Source organism: Pteropus alecto, unplaced genomic scaffold (genome assembly GCF_000325575.1).
Source record: "Pteropus alecto unplaced genomic scaffold, ASM32557v1 scaffold25, whole genome shotgun sequence".
Classification (NCBI taxonomy): domain Eukaryota; kingdom Metazoa; phylum Chordata; class Mammalia; order Chiroptera; family Pteropodidae; genus Pteropus; species Pteropus alecto.
The window spans coordinates 34,065,022-34,074,708 of NW_006441955.1; positions in this window are offsets into that span (position 1 = coordinate 34,065,022).

Below are 9,687 nucleotides of genomic sequence, written 5' to 3' on the forward strand. Positions count from 1 at the left end.
TGAACATTCAGGGTGTTTCTGATTTGGTCATTGAAAATACGTAATTTATTTTCAAACTGGCATATTTATTTTGAAAGGAAAATTCTCCCAGTGCAGGCTAATATTAAATTATATGTATATATTTAAATTATTATAGATATTACCAGATCGTAAGACTCTAAGGTTGTAACTCCAGTTTCAATGTATAATGTAAATGCTACTCGCTAATTAAAATAAAAAAATACACCACCATATTTCGGACAAATTAACAGTTCACAGTAGGGTAATTCCCAATAGCTAATAAATATAAATGGTCTCACTGAATGTCAGAGAAATGCAAACTAAAGCAACAAAGATCATACAGCACTTGAGTTGGTGAAAAAAAATAAGAAAAAAGAGTAAAAAGAACACAAACATACACTGATGGTGTACATGAGGTAAAGGGAATTCTTTTAATGTTAGGGATATTAATCATTCTCTGTTCTATGTGCTTCAAATACTTTTCAATCTCTAGTTTATCTTTTTATAAACTTTTTGTAGTAAGTGTAAAAATGCAATTATTATGTATTCACGTGTTTTTTCATTAAGGCTTCCAGTACCCTGTCTTACTTAAAAAATTGTTGCTTATTTGTATCCTCTCCTAATTTTTTCTTCTAAAGTTTATACTGCCTTCTACTTTATATTTACATTTGTAATATCTTTGGGATTTACTTTTATATGTGATGAGAGGTAAGAGTACAATTTGAATTTTTTACCAGATGGAAAGCAAGTTATGCTAACATTGTTTATTAAATCAATTATTTTTTTTCCCTCTGAAATTGTAATATCCCCTTTGGCATGTGTTAACTTCCCATAGTCATTGGAATCTATTTCTTTACTTCCTATTCAATTCCACTGCATCTTATGTCAATACAATAGTGCTTTAATTACAGTGGCTCTGTAGTATAATTTAATCTCTAGTAAACATCACTGCTTCTATTTTTAATAATTTTTTGATTATTCTCAGACATTTAATCTGGCTTGTGTTCTTTTTCAAAAATTACTTTATTTTGAGATAGCTGTATATTCACATGCAGTTGTAAGCAATAATAGAGAAATCCCATAATTCCCCCAATGGTAACGTACTGAAAAACTATAGTACAATATCACAATCAGGATATTGACATTGACAGTCACGATAGAGAATATTTCTATCACTACATGAATCCCTCGTGTTGCCCTTTTATAGCCACACCCACTTCTCTCCTGCCCCCATTCACTTCTTAACGTCTAGCAACTACTCATGTGTTCTATATTTCTATAATTTTGTAGCTTTAAGAATGTTATACAAATAGAATCATACCACTTATAACCTTTTGAGATTGACTTTTTCACTCAGCATCATTCCCTTGAGATTCCTCCAAATTGTTGCCTGCACCAATTGTTTTTTTTTTTTATCGCTGATTTGTATTCCATGGTATCAATGTAGCACAAACCATTCACTCTGAAAAACATCTGGATCATTTCCAGTTTGGGGCTATTTGAAATTAAGTTGATTTATGCATTCAAATACAGGTTTCTATGTGACCATAAGTTTTCATTTCTTTAGAATAAATGACCGAGAGTATAATTGCTAAGTTGAGATGATATGCTAGTTACATGTTTAGCTTTATTAGAAAAGGCCAAATTGTTTTCATAGTAGCTATATCATTTTATATGCCCACCAGCAGTATAAAAGTGATTCCCCTTCTCTTATTCTCACCAGCATTTGATGTTGTTATTTATTATTGTAGCCATTTGGATAGGTATGTAGTAATATCTCATTATGGTTTTAATTTGCATTTCCCAAATGGCTTACAATGTGCTTATTTGCCATGAGTATATCCTCTTCAGTAAAATGTCTGTGAATATCTTTTGCTCATTTTCTAATTGGATTTTTTTTCTGTTAAGTTTTGAGAGGTCTTTATGTATTCAAGATACTGTCCATTTCTTTGTCAGATACGTGGTTTGCAAACATTTTATCCAAGTGTAGAGCTTGTTTTTTCATCCTCTTAAAAGGATAGCTTGCAAAAGAAAAGTTTTTAATTTTGATGAAGTAAAATTTATCAATTTTTTCTTTATGGACTGTGTTTTTAGCATCAAACGTAAGAATTCTTTACCTAGCTTTAAGTCCTAAAGATTTTCTCCTATTTTTAAATTTTTTTATATTTTTGTATTTTACATTTAAGTCTGTGATCTATTTTGAGTTAGTTTTTTTATAAGGTGTGACACTTAGGTTGAGGTTTACCTTTTTGACTGCGAATGTTTGATTATCCAGCGCCACTGTCGAAAAGCTATTTTCCTCCAACACATTGCTACTGCATCTCTGTCAAAATAAGCTAGACATATTAGTGTGGGAACATATCTAGCTTCTCTATTCTCTGTCCATTGCTCTCTGTCTCCAGCCCTCTGCCAATATCACATGGTCTTGATTACTATAGTGATGTAATATTTTTGAAATCAAGAAGCTGATTTCTCCTACTTTTCATTTTTAAAATTGTTTTACTTATTCTAGTTTCTTTCCCTGTCCACATGTATTTTAGAATAACAGTGCCTATATCTAGAAAAATATATTACATTAAACCTGTTTATCAACTTGGGGAGACCTGACATCTTGGGTTTTCCAATCCATGAATATATGTCTTTCCATATATTTGAATTTTTTTTGATATCTTTTATCAGTACTTTATAGTTTTTATCACACATGTTCTACACAGTTGACTTTGTTATGTTTATCTTGTATCCTGTGACCTTGCTAAATTCACTTTTTGGTTCTACATTTTTTTTTTTTATAGATTATTTGAGATTTTCTATGAAAACAATCATGTCATCTGCAAATAAGGACAATTTTATTCCTTCCTTTTTGATATGTATCTTTCATTTCCTTATCTTGTCTTACTTTCCTAAGTAGAAGTTCCTGTACTCTGGGTGAGAGTGGTGAGAGTAGACATTCTTTCCTTGTTATGAGTGTGTTAGCTGTAGGATTTTTTGGTATAGATGCTCTTGGTCAAGTTAGAAAGTTCACCTTTATTCCTATTTTTCTGAGAGTTTTTTTTTTTCCTGAATGGTGTTAGACTTTGTTAGATGTTTTGTTTTTTGTTTGTTTGTTTGTTTGTTTTGCTATCAATTGATATGATTGTGTGAGTTTTCTTCTTTAGCCTATTATTTTGATAGATTATATTGGTTGGTTTTCAAATATTAAACCAGCCTTGTATCTCTGGAATAAGCTCCACTTGGTTATGGCATATGCTTCATTTTATCTATTGCTGAACTCTGCTAATTTTTGTTCAAGATTTTTATGTCTGTATTCATGAGAGATATTGGTCTGTGTTTTTCCCTTTTTTGTACTTGCTCTGTCTGGGGTGTAAAGGTAATAAATACTAGCTTTATTAAATGAATTGGGAAATGCTCACTCCTCTTCTGTTTTTTGAAAGAGATTTTGTAGAATTGTGTTATTTCTTCTTTAAACATTTGGTAGAATTCTCCAGTGAAACTACCTGGGCCTGGAGGTTGCATTTCTGGGAATTTTAAAATTGTGAATTCAATTTCTTTAGTAGTTATACTGCCATTCAAATGACCTATTTAATACTAAGCTAATTATAGTAGGTTTTTTTTTCAAAATATTTATCTATTTCATCTAAGTTGTGTGTAGCTACTCATAGTATTCCCTTCTTGCTCCTTTGATGTCTACCGGGTCTATTATGAATGTTCCCTGTATCTTTCCTGATATTGGTAATTTGTATGCCTTCTCTCCCTTTTTCTTTGTCAGTTTTAGTCTTGCTAGTGTTTTTTCAGTTTTACTGATTTTTTTCAAAGAACTAATTTTTTGTTTCAATGTTTTTTTGCTATTGTTTTCTGTTTTCAATTTCATCGATTTTTGCTCCTATCTTTATTTTTACTATTTTCTTCTTCTGCTCACTTTCTTTTTATTTTGGTCTTCTTCTAGTTTCTTGAGGTGAAAGCTTAGATTATTGATTTGACACTTGCTTTTCTAATATAAGCATTTAGTGCTATAAAGTTCCTTCTCAGCACTATTTTAGCTATGTCCTACAAATCTTTATAAGTCATATTTTTATTGTCATTGTTTCAAAATATTTTTTATTTCTTCTTAGATTTCCTATTGACCCACGGATATTTCGAAGTATGTTGTTTACTTTTAAATAATTTGGAGATTCTCTTGTTATGGATTTTTAGTTTGATTCCGCTGTGGGAGGAGAACATAGTCTGCATGATTTCAAATCTTTTAAAATGGTTGAGGCTCATTTTATGGCCCCTGGTACGTGTCCTGTAAGTACTTAAACAGAATGTATATTCTTTGGTTTGGAGGTGGAGAGTTCTATAAATATTGATTAGATCCCATGTTTGATGGTTTTAATTTCTTCTATATCACTGCTGATTTTCTGTCTAGGTGTTCTATGGATTGATGGGAGAGGGCTGTTGAAGCCTCCAACTATAATTTTTGATTTGTCTATTTCTTCTTACAATTCATATCTGTTTCACCTATTTTTGCAGTTTTTTCCTTTTTCTTTTTTCTTTTCTTTTCTTTTTGTGCATACATATTTAAGATTCTATGTTTTATTTGGTCTATTAACCTTTCTATTACGTAATGTCCCTCTATGACTTGTAAGTTTTTTGCTCTTAAGTCTATTTTATCTGATATTAATATAGCCACTCCTGTTTTCATTTTATTAATGTTGCATGCTATATCTTTTTTCAGTCTTTACCTTCAAGCTACCTATATTGTTATAGTTGAAGTGAGCTTGTAGTAGGTAGCATATAATTAGGTAATGCTTTTTAATCCACTCTACTAATTTCTGTCTTTAAATTGGTTCTTTTATACCATTTACATTTAACGTAATTATTGATACCTTAGGACTTCAGTCTGCCATTCATTTTTGGTTTTCTGCTTGTTCTTTGTTTTTTAATTTTCTGTTTTATTTTTCATGTTTTTCTGTAAAATACTTGAACTTTTTTTTAGAATTCTATTTTTATTTAGTAATACTGTTTTTGAGTGTATCTCTTTGTACAGTTTTTTTAAAATGGTCACTCTAGGTATTATTTTATTTATACATAACTTATCGCAGTCTACTAGGGCCATCATTTTTACCAGTTCAAGTAAAATGTAGAAACCTACCTCCTTTTGTATTCCTTTACCCTCTCTCATTTATAACTCTTTCATATTTCTTCTTCATACATTTAGAACCACTTCTTAACAGTATTACAATCATCGCTTTAACAGTTAAATATAATTTAGTAAACTCAAGAGAAAGAAGAAAATGTAACATATTTACCTATGTCTTTACTTTTTGTATTGTTCTTCCTTCCTGATATTTTAAGATTTCTTCTTTTATTATTTCTTTTCTGATTAGAGAACTTTTTAAGCCATCTCTTGGTTGTTGTACTATGAGACTCTGGATCTTATTTATACCTTTTTTTTAAACTGTTTCCTCTAAATTTTTCTACCTATCTATCTATCTACCTATCTATCTATCTTTCAGCTATCTATCATCTAGCAATCTATCTTATTGATTCTGTTTCTCTGGAGAGCCCTGGCTAATATAGCAAATATCTAAACATTTTCTGTCTTGCTAGTCTGCTCCTTTCCTGGTCCTTTGGCTAAAGAGAATAGGCTTTTGTTAGGCTTTTTTTTTTTTTTCTTGTCTGAGTCTATTAGGACTTCCGGTTGCTGACTTCTTTAGTTACAGGTCTGAGATACATGAGGCAAACAGAAACCCCAGGGAACTCACCATTATGTTGTTCCTGGGTCACAAGTTTCCTAGACAGTCTGCCTTCTTCTCTCCACTTTTCAGAACCTTCTTATGTGTGTTTTATAGATATTGTCCAAGATTTTTAGTTGTACTTAATGGAAGGACGAGGGAGAAGTAAGTCTACTCCATTTTCTCAGAAATGGAATTCTCCCATATGTTCTAAGTCATATTATCCAATTTTAAAAATTGGGACATAAATCAAAGTTGTATTTGACTAATATATTTAACTTTGAGAAATCCAGATGCTATTAGGAAGAAGAAATGGATGCTATGTGGCCACAAAACACCACAAGCATCCTGTACGCCCCAACAGTGTCTACCACAGTGTTGAGAGCATACTAGGCACCTGTGAAAACTTGCAGTTTAATGGGTTCATTCCTGACTGTTTAATTATCATTCTGGTCATGCTTCTTTGACACTTGTCTACATTAATATTTACTGAGGCAATTATTTGGAAACAATTGGGTTTTACACAGAATCTTTCAATCCATACTCAGACTTAAAAATCACAATAAAAACTATAGTACCAAAAAAAAAAACCCATGGAAATTGTCTACAGACACTTGGCAACACACTAGCCAGCCATCCAGTAAGGCTTGATAGTCTAGCTACCTCTATTTAACTTCCAGGCAATGTTCCCAGGGTCCCAAGTCACACAAAGAAGTAAAAATGTTGGCTAGAAAGAAGTGGCATAATTTGGAAACAATTGCTACAATGTGAAAGTCAGTTAATAGACTTTACTCTGATTTTTATAAGTATTTCTATAATAACATTTCACTCTCTCATTTCTTCTCAAAGACAGGGTTCTAGCTTATTCTTCTTTTTCACATTTTCTGTGTGTCTTTCAATAAAGTGATCAGAAACATGTCACTGATGAGAAAAGACCCTTTGTAGAAGCCTAACATGTGCAGCATCTAGTTTGATGCTCTCTTCCAGATATAGAATATGAAACCTTCATGTATCATGAAATGTAAAAATTACCAGTTCCCTGATAACTCTGTCACTCGGAAAGTGTTAATTAGTATTAGTTGAAGGCAGATCATATTGGCCTTCATTAATTTATGTCCCGGTTCCTTTCTACCATAAAGAAAGCACTGTTATAATTGAAAGACAGTTCCACAGCTTCCCAGGTAGGATAAGAGAAGTATTGCTAATTTGCTCAGAATCATACCTGCTTTATTCTATATTAGACCAAAAGAGAAAGTCCAAATTCCCAGGTAGCCTGCAGCGGGGAAAGTGTGCCTGATTCCAGCTGTTGCCTAGGAACCCAGGCAATCCCAGAAGGCAAAGGACAGTCCTTACTGAAAACCTCCCTGTCAAGTGTAATCATTTCTTCTTCACAATAAGAAGCTACTATTCCAAATTCTTTCTTTCCTTCCTTCCTTCCTTCCTTCCTTCCTTCCTTCCTTCCTTCCTTCCTTCCTTCCTTCCTTCCTTCCTTCCTTCCTTCTCTCTCTCTCTCTCTCTCTCTCTTCCTTTTTTTCATTTCAAACAAGTCTTTCCTTCCTTCTTTCCTTCTTTCCTTCTTTCCTTCTTTCCTTCCTCCTTCCCTTCCTTCCACCCTTCTTTCATTCACTCTTAAATATATTATTGTGCATCTAAGATGTGGCAGGCACTACTCTACATACACATGAACAAGAGAGACAGGGCTCTTCGCTTCAGGTAACTTACAGGTTGGTAAGAAAGACAGATATATAATGTAATTTCAGTTATTAATAAGAGCTACAAGGAAATGCAAAGTAGGGAAGGTGATAATGATGAGGCAGGTATGCTATTTTAGGTAGAGTGGCCACGGTGGCCTCTTGAAGGGGTGACATTTGAGCAGGGACCTGAATGAAGTGAGGAAGCAGGCAATACAACGTTATAAGGACAGAGATTCCTCGATGTAGTACAAGGGTCCAGAGGCAGGTGATTGCTGAATGAGTTTGGAAATAAGCAAGGCCAGTACAGCATTCCCTTTACACAGAGCAAGAGGGGGCCCTATTCTCCACCTGTTTCAGAAAGCCTTGCATATCACAAACACACACATGCATAAATGACAAACACACGGGTGCCTCCATCACACAGAAGTCTGTGATCATTCTGGTTACAGTACAACCTGTAATTTAAATAGCTGCCCTCATGGCTCACTCTATCCAGGCTCCGAACAATTTTTTCTCCATATCTCTCGCCCTGTGCCCTCAAAGCAAAAGGTAACTGTGTCTGACTGTAAAGGTTTGAGGTTTGCTGAGCTGACTCACAGCTTCAGAATGCAGAGAGTGAGGATTTGAGAATGGAAACACTTTGGCTTTTAAAAAGGACAAATTAACACGTCAAATTCTTTTTTTAAAAAAAAACATGAATACAATTGATTCTTGCATAATGAAAGTTGCTTCTTAGTGGCAACAAGCATCCATTTTCTTGCTTCTCTTTCCATTCTATTTCTTGGTTCTAGTAGTATGCAAAAATTAAGATGGTATATGCAACTGTTACATATGGAAGCTGAGGAATATTTTGCAATATTATACATTACATATTTCTAAGTTTGTATATATGTAGGTCCAGATGTAACAGATGTGAAGTATGATACTGAGACAACTAGATAAATATTAAACCCTAGAATTGTGCATATTTTACATTATAAAAGTGTCAAGTAACATTTCATTAAATTTTGAAAAAAATAAAATTTCTGCTTTACTAATTTCATTTAAAATTTTGATAGTCATAATTTATGTTTGTCTTTTAATCTTAATAATTTCACTATTTTAGAGAATTAACCTTTGAAAACAGAAAACTATTTTAATCTTTTAATTTATTTTTATTAAACACTCAGATAAATTCAGATGTCTGATAGTCTGTAGACCTTCAGTTATATAAATCTGTAAACTATAGCTTCACACACACACACACATCCCTTTGCTTTTGTCATTAGAAAGGTATATTTGCCAAAATTGGAGAATAAAATGTCTTTCATTTTGACAGTTTACTAGCTTGATTTATAACTTTTAATAGATAGATGGTGTGTGAACCTCAACTTTTACCTCTTGCCTGGGTCCAACAAATGTGAGGGGTGATCCTGGATCAACGAATCTAGAGCCTTGGCTGGTTCATGTGAAGCAGAGTAGACCATGGTAAGGAGTTGAGATTTGATTCCAAGTTTGATGGGAAGCCATTAGATGGTTCTGAACTGAGTAGTGGCCAACTGGAAGCTCATACCTATTGTACAAGATCAATTCAACTTTGATTTTTTTGGAAACCAAGTGATCAGAGTTGAAGGATTTCCTAATACCCGACCACTCTCTAATACAAATGGTAAAATTGATAGATGTGTCACAGGGATTCCAGAACCATCTCAGATCATATCACCACATTCAGGGAGTAGCCTGGTTCACCCAACACAAGAGGCACAGCTGAGCCTTTTTTGGTAAAGAAAAAATTTCCCTGGAACAATTTCCTTTTGAGAGGTCTTGACTTTGCTCATGTAAACAATGGATTGAACAAATTGATTTCCTAGGATTAATCTATGTTATATCCAGACAGTATATTCTCCACAATCAGACTGTCTGCTTTGACTCCTGGCTTCTCCACTTTCTAGCTATATGACCTTGAACAATTTATTTGACTCCTCTCTGTCCCTAAGGAGGTTAATGATATTATCTGCTTCATAGGATTATTGTAAAGATCAAACAAAATAAAGTAAGTGCAAAATTTAGAACAGGGCCCAGCATATAGTAAGCATTTAAAATTGTACCAATTGTGAAAAAAAACTGGATAAGCCCAAATTGTTATGGAGACCCTCAGAAGTCACCCAAGTACCCGATAGCCCTCAGGAGTGCTCTTTGTAGGACTGGAAGAGATAGTTTTCTTTCTTTTTCTTTCTTTCTTTCTTTCTTTCTTTCTTTCTTTCTTTCTTTCTTTCTTTCTTTCTTTCTTTCTTTCTTTC